The sequence below is a fragment of the Oncorhynchus kisutch genome, linkage group LG27 (assembly GCF_002021735.2).
Source record: "Oncorhynchus kisutch isolate 150728-3 linkage group LG27, Okis_V2, whole genome shotgun sequence".
In the NCBI taxonomy this organism is placed as follows: domain Eukaryota; kingdom Metazoa; phylum Chordata; class Actinopteri; order Salmoniformes; family Salmonidae; genus Oncorhynchus; species Oncorhynchus kisutch.
In genome coordinates, this window is record NC_034200.2 from 41852645 (window position 1) to 41864433 (window position 11789).

An 11789-nucleotide genomic window follows, 5' to 3' on the forward strand; every position below is an offset into this window, starting at 1 on the left:
TAGGGCTCAGGTCCTCAGAGAGAGAGAAAGAAAGAAAGAGAGAATTAGAGAGAGCATACTTAAATTCACACAGGACACCAGATAAGACAGGAGAAATACTCCAGATATAACAGACTGACCCCCCAACACATAAACTACTGCAGCATAAATACTAGAGGCTGAGACAGGAGAAATACTCCAGATATAACAGACTGACCCCCCGACACATAAACTACTGCAGCATAAATACTGGAGGCTGAGACAGGAGAAATACTCCAGATATAACAGACTGACCCCCCGACACATAAACTACTGCAGCATAAATACTGGAGGCTGAGACAGGAGAAATACTCCAGATATAACAGACTGACCCCCCGACACATAAACTACTGCAGCATAAATACTGGAGGCTGAGACAGGAGAAATACTCCAGATATAACAGACTGACCCCAGCCCCCCGACACATAAACTACTGCAGCATAAATACTGGAGGCTGAGACAGGAGAAATACTCCAGATATAACAGACTGACCCCCCGACACATAAACTACTGCAGCATAAATACTGGAGGCTGAGACAGGAGAAATACTCCAGATATAACAGACTGACCCCCCGACACATAAACTACTGCAGCATAAATACTGGAGGCTGAGACAGGAGAAATACTCCAGATATAACAGACTGACCCCCCGACACATAAACTACTGCAGCATAAATACTGGAGGCTGAGACAGGAGAAATACTCCAGATATAACAGACTGACCCCAGCCCCCCGACACATAAACTACTGCAGCATAAATACTGGAGGCTGAGACAGGAGAAATACTCCAGATATAACAGACTGACCCCCCGACACATAAACTACTGCAGCATAAATACTGGAGGCTGAGACAGGAGAAATACTCCAGATATAACAGACTGACCCCCCGACACATAAACTACTGCAGCATAAATACTGGAGGCTGAGACAGGAGAAATACTCCAGATATAACAGACTGACCCCCCGACACATAAACTACTGCAGCATAAATACTGGAGGCTGAGACAGGAGAAATACTCCAGATATAACAGACTGACCCCCAGACACATAAACTACTGCAGCATAAATACTGGAGGCTGAGACAGGAGAAATACTCCAGATATAACAGACTGACCCCCCGACACATAAACTACTGCAGCATAAATACTGGAGGCTGAGACAGGAGAAATACTCCAGATATAACAGACTGACCCCAGCCCCCCGACACATAAACTACTGCAGCATAAATACTGGAGGCTGAGACAGGAGAAATACTCCAGATATAACAGACTGACCCCCCGACACATAAACTACTGCAGCATAAATACTGGAGGCTGAGACAGGAGAAATACTCCAGATATAACAGACTGACCCCAGCCCCCAGACACATAAACTACTGCAGCATAAATACTGGAGGCTGAGACAGGAGAAATACTCCAGATATAACAGACTGACCCCAGCCCCCAGACACATAAACTACTGCAGCATAAATACTGGAGGCTGAGACAGGAGAAATACTCCAGATATAACAGACTGACCCCAGCCCCCCGACACATAAACTACTGCAGCATAAATACTGGAGGCTGAGACAGGAGAAATACTCCAGATATAACAGACTGACCCCAGCCCCCCGACACATAAACTACTGCAGCATAAATACTGGAGGCTGAGACAGGAGAAATACTCCAGATATAACAGACTGACCCCCAGACACATAAACTACTGCAGCATAAATACTGGAGGCTGAGACAGGAGAAATACTCCAGATATAACAGACTGACCCCCCGACACATAAACTACTGCAGCATAAATACTGGAGGCTGAGACAGGAGAAATACTCCAGATATAACAGACTGACCCCAGCCCCCCGACACATAAACTACTGCAGCATACATACTGGAGGCTGAGACAGGAGAAATACTCCAGATATAACAGACTGACCCCCTGACACATAAACTACTGCAGCATAAATACTGGAGGCTGAGACAGGAGAAAAACTCCAGATATAACAGACTGACCCCCAGACACATAAACTACTGCAGCATAAATACTGGAGGCTGAGACAGGAGAAATACTCCAGATATAACAGACTGACCCTAGCGCCCCGACACATAAACTACTGCAGCATAAATACTGGAGGCTGAGACAGGAGAAATACTCCAGATATAACAGACTGACCCCAGCCCCCCGACACATAAACTACTGCAGCATAAATACTGGAGGCTGAGACAGGAGAAATACTCCAGATATAACAGACTGACCCCCCGACACATAAACTACTGCAGCATAAATACTGGAGGCTGAGACAGGAGAAATACTCCAGATATAACAGACTGACCCCCAGACACATAAACTACTGCAGCATAAATACTGGAGGCTGAGACAGGAGAAATACTCCAGATATAACAGACTGACCCCCCGACACATAAACTACTGCAGCATAAATACTGGAGGCTGAGACAGGAGAAATACTCCAGATATAACAGACTGACCCCAGCCCCCCGACACATAAACTACTGCAGCATAAATACTGGAGGCTGAGACAGGAGAAATACTCCAGATATAACAGACTGACCCCCCGACACATAAACTACTGCAGCATAAATACTGGAGGCTGAGACAGGAGAAATACTCCAGATATAACAGACTGACCCCAGCCCCCAGACACATAAACTACTGCAGCATAAATACTGGAGGCTGAGACAGGAGAAATACTCCAGATATAACAGACTGACCCCAGCCCCCAGACACATAAACTACTGCAGCATAAATACTGGAGGCTGAGACAGGAGAAATACTCCAGATATAACAGACTGACCCCAGCCCCCCGACACATAAACTACTGCAGCATAAATACTGGAGGCTGAGACAGGAGAAATACTCCAGATATAACAGACTGACCCCAGCCCCCCGACACATAAACTACTGCAGCATAAATACTGGAGGCTGAGACAGGAGAAATACTCCAGATATAACAGACTGACCCCCAGACACATAAACTACTGCAGCATAAATACTGGAGGCTGAGACAGGAGAAATACTCCAGATATAACAGACTGACCCCCCGACACATAAACTACTGCAGCATAAATACTGGAGGCTGAGACAGGAGAAATACTCCAGATATAACAGACTGACCCCAGCCCCCCGACACATAAACTACTGCAGCATACATACTGGAGGCTGAGACAGGAGAAATACTCCAGATATAACAGACTGACCCCCTGACACATAAACTACTGCAGCATAAATACTGGAGGCTGAGACAGGAGAAAAACTCCAGATATAACAGACTGACCCCCAGACACATAAACTACTGCAGCATAAATACTGGAGGCTGAGACAGGAGAAATACTCCAGATATAACAGACTGACCCTAGCGCCCCGACACATAAACTACTGCAGCATAAATACTGGAGGCTGAGACAGGAGAAATACTCCAGATATAACAGACTGACCCCAGCCCCCCGACACATAAACTACTGCAGCATAAATACTGGAGGCTGAGACAGGAGAAATACTCCAGATATAACAGACTGACCCCCCGACACATAAACTACTGCAGCATAAATACTGGAGGCTGAGACAGGAGAAATACTCCAGATATAACAGACTGACCCCAGCCCCCCGACACATAAACTACTGCAGCATAAATACTGGAGGCTGAGACAGGAGAAATACTCCAGATATAACAGACTGACCCCCAGACACATAAACTACTGCAGCATAAATACTGGAGGCTGAGACAGGAGAAAGACTCCAGATATAACAGACTGACCCCCCGACACATAAACTACTGCAGCATAAATACTGGAGGCTGAGACAGGAGAAATACTCCAGATATAACAGACTGACCCTAGCGCCCCGACACATAAACTACTGCAGCATAAATACTGGAGGCTGAGACAGGAGGGGTCAGGAGACACTGTGGCCCCATCCGATGATACCCCGGACAGGGCCAAACAGGAAGGATATAACCCCACCCACTTTGCCAAAGCACAGCCCCCACACCACTAGAGGGATATCTTCAACCACCAACTTACCAGTCAGTATAGTACAGTAGTAGTACAGTCACAATAGTACAGTCAGTATAGTACAGTCAGTATAGTACAGTCAGTATAATACAGTCAGTATAGTACAGTATAGTACAGTATAGTACAGTCAGTACAGTACAGTCAGTACAGTCAGTACAGTATAGTACAGTCAGTACAGTACAGTCAGTACAGTACAGTCAGTACAGTACAGTCAGTACAGTCAGTACAGTCAGTACAGTCAGTATAGTCAGTATAGTCAGTATAGTCAGTACAGTCAGTATAGTCAGTATAGTCAGTACAGTCAGTACAGTCAGTACAGTCAGTACAGTCAGTATAGTCAGTATAGTCAGTATAGTCAGTATAGTCAGTACAGTCAGTATAGTCAGTACAGTCAGTATAGTCAGTACAGTCAGTACAGTCAGTATAGTCAGTATAGTCAGTATAGTCAGTATAGTCAGTATAGTCAGTACAGTCAGTATAGTCAGTACAGTCAGTACAGTCAGTATAGTCAGTATAGTCAGTATAGTCAGTATAGTCAGTACAGTCAGTATAGTCAGTACAGTCAGTACAGTCAGTACAGTCAGTACAGTCAGTACAGTCAGTACAGTCAGTATAGTCAGTACAGTCAGTATAGTCAGTATAGTCAGTATAGTCAGTACAGTCAGTATAGTCAGTACAGTCAGTACAGTCAGTACATATAGTCAGTATAGTCAGTATAGTCAGTATAGTCAGTACAGTCAGTACAGTCAGTATAGTTCAGTACAGTCAGTACAGTCAGTATAGTCAGTATAGTCAGTATAGTCAGTACAGTCAGTACAGTCAGTATAGTCAGTATAGTCAGTATAGTCAGTACAGTCAGTATAGTCAGTATAGTCAGTACAGTCAGTATAGTCAGTATAGTCAGTATAGTCAGTATAGTCAGTACAGTCAGTATAGTCAGTATAGTCAGTATAGTCAGTATAGTCAGTATAGTCAGTACAGTCAGTATAGTCAGTATAGTCAGTACAGTCAGTATAGTCAGTATAGTCAGTATAGTCAGTATAGTCAGTACAGTCAGTACAGTCAGTATAGTCAGTATAGTCAGTACAGTCAGTATAGTCAGTATAGTCAGTATAGTCAGTACAGTCAGTACAGTCTAGTGTACAGTCAGTATAGTCAGTATAGTCAGTATAGTCAGTACAGTCAGTACAGTCAGTACAGTCAGTATAGTCAGTATAGTCAGTACAGTCAGTATAGTCCAGTATAGTCAGTATAGTCAGTATAGTCAGTACAGTCAGTACAGACAGTACAGTCCAGTATAGTCAGTATAGTCAGTAACAGTCAGTATAGTCAGTATAGTCAGTATAGTCAGTACAGTCAGTACAGTCAGTATAGTCAGTATAGTCAGTATAGTCAGTATAGTCAGTACAGTCAGTATAGTCAGTATAGTCAGTATAGTCAGTACAGTCCAGTACAGTCAGTATAGTCAGTACAGTCAGTACAGTCAGTATAGTCAGTACAGTCAGTACAGTCAGTATAGTCAGTACAGTCAGTATAGTCAGTACAGTCAGTACAGTCAGTACAAGTCAGTATAGCAGTAGTCAGTATAGTCAGTATAGTCATACAGTCCTAGTCAGTATAGTCAGTATAGTCAGTACAGTCAGTATAGTCCAGTATAGTCAGTATAGTCAGTATAGTCAGTATAGTCAGTATAGTCAGTATAGTCAGTATAGTCAGTATAGTCAGTATAGTCAGTATAGTCAGTACAGTCAGTACAGTCAGTATAGTCAGTACAGTCAGTACAGTCAGTATAGTCAGTACAGTCAGTACAGTCAGTATAGTCAGTACAGTCAGTACAGTCAGTATAGTCAGTACAGTCAGTACAGTCAGTATAGTCAGTACAGTCAGTATAGTCAGTATAGTCAGTACAGTCAGTATAGTCAGTATAGTCAGTACAGTCAGTACAGTCAGTATAGTCAGTACAGTCAGTATAGTCAGTATAGTCAGTACAGTCAGTATAGTCAGTATAGTCAGTATAGTCAGTATAGTCAGTACAGTCAGTATAGTCAGTATAGTCAGTACAGTCAGTATAGTCAGTACAGTCAGTATAGTCAGTACAGTCAGTATAGTCAGTATAGTCAGTACAGTCAGTATAGTCAGTACAGTCAGTATAGTCAGTACAGCCCCCACATCAACAGAGAGTAACCTTCCCTTGGCCTCTCAGCCTCTCTCTGTCCCAACAGAGAGTAACCTTCCTTGGCCTCTCAGCCTCTCTCTGTCCCAACAGAGAGTAACCTTCCCTTGGCCTCTCAGCCTCTCTCTGTCCCAACAGAGAGTAACCTTCCCTTGGCCTCTCAGCCTCTCTCTGTCCCAACAGAGAGTAACCTTCCCTTGGCCTCTCAGCCTCTCTCTGTCCCAACAGAGAGTAACCTTCCCTTGGCCTCTCAGCCTCTCTCTGTCCCAACAGAGAGTAACCTTCCCTTGGCCTCTCAGCCTCTCTCTGTCCCAACAGAGAGTAACCTTCCCTTGGCCTCTCAGCCTCTCTCTGTCCCAACAGAGAGTAACCTTCCCTTGGCCTCTCAGCCTCTCTCTGTCCCAACAGAGAGTAACCTTCCTTGGCCTCTCAGCCTCTCTCTGTCCCAACAGAGAGTAACCTCCCTTGGCCTCTCTGCCTCTCTTGTCCAACAGAGAGTAACCTTCCTGCCTCTCCTCTCTGTCCCAACAGAGAGTAACCTTCCCTTGGCCTCTCAGCCTCTCTCTGTCCCAACAGAGAGTAACCTTCCCTTGGCCTCTCAGCCTCTCTCTGTCCCAACAGAGAGTAACCTTCCCTTGGCCTCTCAGCCTCTCTCTGTCCCAACAGAGAGTAACCTTCCCTTGGCCTCTCAGCCTCTCTCTGTCCCAACAGAGAGTAACCTTCCCTTGGCCTCTCAGCCTCTCTCTGTCCCAACAGAGAGTAACCTTCCCTTGGCCTCTCAGCCTCTCTCTGTCCCAACAGAGAGTAACCTTCCTTGGCCTCTCAGCCTCTCTCTGTCCCAACAGAGAGTAACCTTCCCTTGGCCTCTCAGCCTCTCTCTGTCCCAACAGAGAGTAACCTTCCCTTGGCCTCTCAGCCTCTCTCTGTCCCAACAGAGAGTAACCTTCCCTTGGCCTCTCAGCCTCTCTCTGTCCCAACAGAGAGTAACCTTCCTTGGCCTCTCAGCCTCTCTCTGTCCCAACAGAGAGTAACCTTCCCTTGGCCTCTCAGCCTCTCTCTGTCCCAACAGAGAGTAACCTTCCCTTGGCCTCTCAGCCTCTCTCTGTCCCAACAGAGAGTAACCTTCCCTTGGCCTCTCAGCCTCTCTCTGTCCCAACAGAGAGTAACCTTCCCTTGGCCTCTCAGCCTCTCTCTGTCCCAACAGAGAGTAACCTTCCCTTGGCCTCTAGCCTCTCTCTGTCCCAACAGAGAGTAACCTTCCCTTGGCCTCTCAGCCTCTCTCTGTCCCAACAGAGAGTAACCTTCCCTTGGCCTCTCAGCTCTCTCTGTCCCAACAGAGAGTAACCTTCCCTTGGCCTCTCAGCCTCTCTCTGTCCCAACAGAGAGTAACCTCCCTTGGCCTCTCAGCCTCTCTCTGTCCCAACAGAGAGTAACCTTCCCTTGGCCTCTCAGCCTCTCTCTGTCCCAACAGAGAGTAACCTTCCCTTGGCCTCTCAGCCTCTCTCTGTCCCAACAGAGAGTAACCTTCCCTTGGCCTCTCAGCCTCTCTCTGTCCCAACAGAGAGTAACCTTCCCTTGGCCTCTCAGCCTCTCTCTGTCCCAACAGAGAGTAACCTTCCCTTGGCCTCTCAGCCTCTCTCTGTCCCAACAGAGAGTAACCTTCCCTTGGCCTCTCAGCCTCTCTCTGTCCCAACAGAGAGTAACCTTCCCTTGGCCTCTCAGCCTCTCTCTGTCCCAACAGAGAGTAACCTTCCCTTGGCCTCTCAGCCTCTCTCTGTCCCAACAGAGAGTAACCTTCCCTTGGCCTCTCAGCCTCTCTCTGTCCCAACAGAGAGTAACCTTCCCTTGGCCTCTCAGCCTCTCTCTGTCCCAACAGAGAGTAACCTTCCCTTGGCCTCTCAGCCTCTCTCTGTCCCAACAGAGAGTAACCTTCCCTTGGCCTCTCAGCCTCTCTCTGTCCCAACAGAGAGTAACCTTCCCTTGGCCTCTCAGCCTCTCTCTGTCCCAACAGAGAGTAACCTTCCCTTGGCCTCTCAGCCTCTCTCTGTCCCAACAGAGAGTAACCTTCCCTTGGCCTCTCAGCCTCTCTCTGTCCCAACAGAGAGTAACCTTCCCTTGGCCTCTCAGCCTCTCTCTGTCCCAACAGAGAGTAACCTTCCCTTGGCCTCTCAGCCTCTCTCTGTCCCAACAGAGAGTAACCTTCCCTTGGCCTCTCAGCCTCTCTCTGTCCCAACAGAGAGTAACCTTCCCTTGGCCTCTCAGCCTCTCTCTGTCCCAACAGAGAGTAACCTTCCCTTGGCCTCTCAGCCTCTCTCTGTCCCAACAGAGAGTAACCTTCCCTTGGCCTCTCAGCCTCTCTCTGTCCCAACAGAGAGTAACCTTCCCTTGGCCTCTCAGCCTCTCTCTGTCCCAACAGAGAGTAACCTTCCCTTGGCCTCTCAGCCTCTCTCTGTCCCAACAGAGAGTAACCTTCCCTTGGCCTCTCAGCCTCTCTCTGTCCCAACAGAGAGTAACCTTCCCTTGGCCTCTCAGCCTCTCTCTGTCCCAACAGAGAGTAACCTTCCCTTGGCCTCTCAGCCTCTCTCTGTCCCAACAGAGAGTAACCTTCCCTTGGCCTCTCAGCCTCTCTCTGTCCCAACAGAGAGTAACCTTCCCTTGGCCTCTCAGCCTCTCTCTGTCCCAACAGAGAGTAACCTTCCCTTGGCCTCTCAGCCTCTCTCTGTCCCAACAGAGAGTAACCTTCCCTTGGCCTCTCAGCCTCTCTCTGTCCCAACAGAGAGTAATCTTCCCTTGGACTCTCAGCCTCTCTCTGTCCCAACAGAGAGTAACCTTCCCTTGGCCTCTCAGCCTCTCTCTGTCCCAACAGAGAGTAACCTTCCCTTGGCCTCTCAGCCTCTCTCTGTCCCAACAGAGAGTAACCTTCCCTTGGCCTCTCAGCCTCTCTCTGTCCCAACAGAGAGTAACCTTCCCTTGGCCTCTCAGCCTCTCTCTGTCCCAACAGAGAGTAACCTTCCCTTGGCCTCTCAGCCTCTCTCTGTCCCAACAGAGAGTAACCTTCCCTTGGCCTCTCAGCCTCTCTCTGTCCCAACAGAGAGTAACCTTCCCTTGGCCTCTCAGCCTCTCTCTGTCCCAACAGAGAGTAACCTTCCCTTGGCCTCTCAGCCTCTCTCTGTCCCAACAGAGAGTAACCTTCCCTTGGCCTCTCAGCCTCTCTCTGTCCCAACAGAGAGTAACCTTCCCTTGGCCTCTCAGCCTCTCTCTGTCCCAACAGAGAGTAACCTTCCCTTGGCCTCTCAGCCTCTCTCTGTCCCAACAGAGAGTAACCTTCCCTTGGCCTCTAAGCCTCTCTCTGTCCCAACAGAGAGTAACCTTCCCTTGGCCTCTCAGCCTCTCTCTGTCCCAACAGAGAGTAACCTTCCCTTGGCCTCTCAGCCTCTCTCTGTCCCAACAGAGAGTAACCTTCCCTTGGCCTCTCAGCCTCTCTCTGTCCCAACAGAGAGTAACCTTCCCTTGGCCTCTCAGCCTCTCTCTGTCCCAACAGAGAGTAACCTTCCCTTGGCCTCTCAGCCTCTCTCTGTCCCAACAGAGAGTAACCTTCCCTTGGCCTCTCAGCCTCTCTCTGTCCCAACAGAGAGTAACCTTCCCTTGGCCTCTCAGCCTCTCTCTGTCCCAACAGAGAGTAACCTCCCTTGGCCTCTCAGCCTCTCTCTGTCCCAACAGAGAGTAACCTTCCCTTGGCCTCTCAGCCTCTCTCTGTCCCAACAGAGAGTAACCTTCCCTTGGCCTCTCAGCCTCTCTCTGTCCCAACAGAGAGTAACCTTCCCTTGGCCTCTCAGCCTCTCTCTGTCCCAACAGAGAGTAACCTTCCCTTGGCCTCTCAGCCTCTCTCTGTCCCAACAGAGAGTAACCTTCCCTTGGCCTCTCAGCCTCTCTCTGTCCCAACAGAGAGTAACCTTCCCTTGGCCTCTCAGCCTCTCTCTGTCCCAACAGAGAGTAACCTTCCATTGGCCTCTCAGCCTCTCTCTGTCCCAACAGAGAGTAACCTTCCCTTGGCCTCTCAGCCTCTCTCTGTCCCAACAGAGAGTAACCTTCCCTTGGCCTCTCAGCCTCTCTCTGTCCCAACAGAGAGTAACCTTCCCTTGGCCTCTCAGCCTCTCTCTGTCCCAACAGAGAGTAACCTTCCCTTGGCCTCTCAGCCTCTCTCTGTCCCAACAGAGAGTAACCTTCCCTTGGCCTCTCAGCCTCTCTCTGTCCCAACAGAGAGTAACCTTCCCTTGGCCTCTCAGCCTCTCTCTGTCCCAACAGAGAGTAACCTTCCCTTGGCCTCTCAGCCTCTCTCTGTCCCAACAGAGAGTAACCTTCCCTTGGCCTCTCAGCCTCTCTCTGTCCCAACAGAGAGTAACCTTCCCTTGGCCTCTCAGCCTCTCTCTGTCCCAACAGTGATCCAGGACCCAGGACCCAGGCCTTTCTCAGTCAGCTACCTGAAATCCCTCCTCACCTGAAGTCTTTCCTCGCCAGCCATGGTACCAGAGAACCAGAGTCAGAGAGTCAGAGAACCATGGTACCAGAGAACCAGAGTCAGAGAGTCAGAGAACCATGGTACCAGAGAACCAGAGTCAGAGAACCATGGTACCAGAGAAGCAGAGTCAGAGAGTCAGAGAACCATGGTACCAGAGAACCAGAGTCAGAGAGTCAGAGAACCATGGTACCAGAGAACCAGAGTCAGAGAGTCAGAGAACCATAGTACCAGAGAACCAGAGTCAGAGAGTCAGAGAACCATGGTACCAGAGAACAAGAGTCAGAGAGTCAGAGAACCATGGTACCAGAGAACCAGAGTCAGAGAGTCAGAGAACCATGGTACCAGGCTCTGATTTCACCCACCGTGGGAGGTAGTAATTATAGCATTGGGTTACCAGGTACTCAGACAATCACCCAGGGCTGGAGTGGAGCTGCCCTCTCTCCATCCAGTTCTCAGAGAGGTCTGATAAATAGAATTAGAATGACTAGAATTAGAACCATAGAATTAGAATGACTAGAATTAGAACCATAGAATTAAAATCATTAGAACGGACATGACCCATTCCATGGTGGGTGGACCAGCAACTATATTGAGTGAGCAAGTCACATTGCTCTAGTCTGATTCTGAGACCCTCCTGCAGTCTTCTCCACCGGGCCAGTCACATTGCTCTGGTCTGATTCTGAGACCCTCCTGCAGTCTTCTCCACCGGGCCAGTCACATTGCTCTGGTCTGATTCTGAGACCCTCCTGCAGTCTTCTCCACCGGGCCAGTCACATTGCTTTGGTCTGATTCTGAGACCCTCCTGCAGTCTTCTCCACCGGGCCAGTCACATTGCTTTGGTCTGATTCTGAGACCCTCCTGCAGTCTTCTCCACCGGGCCAGTCACATTGCTTTGGTCTGATTCTGAGACCCTCCTGCAGTCTTCTCCACCGGGCCAGTCACATTGCTCTGGTCTGATTCTGAGACCCTCCTGCAGTCTTCTCCACCGGGCCAGCCACATTGCTTTGGTCTGATTCTGAGACCCTCCTGCAGTCTTCTCCACCGGGCCAGTCACATTGCTCTGGTC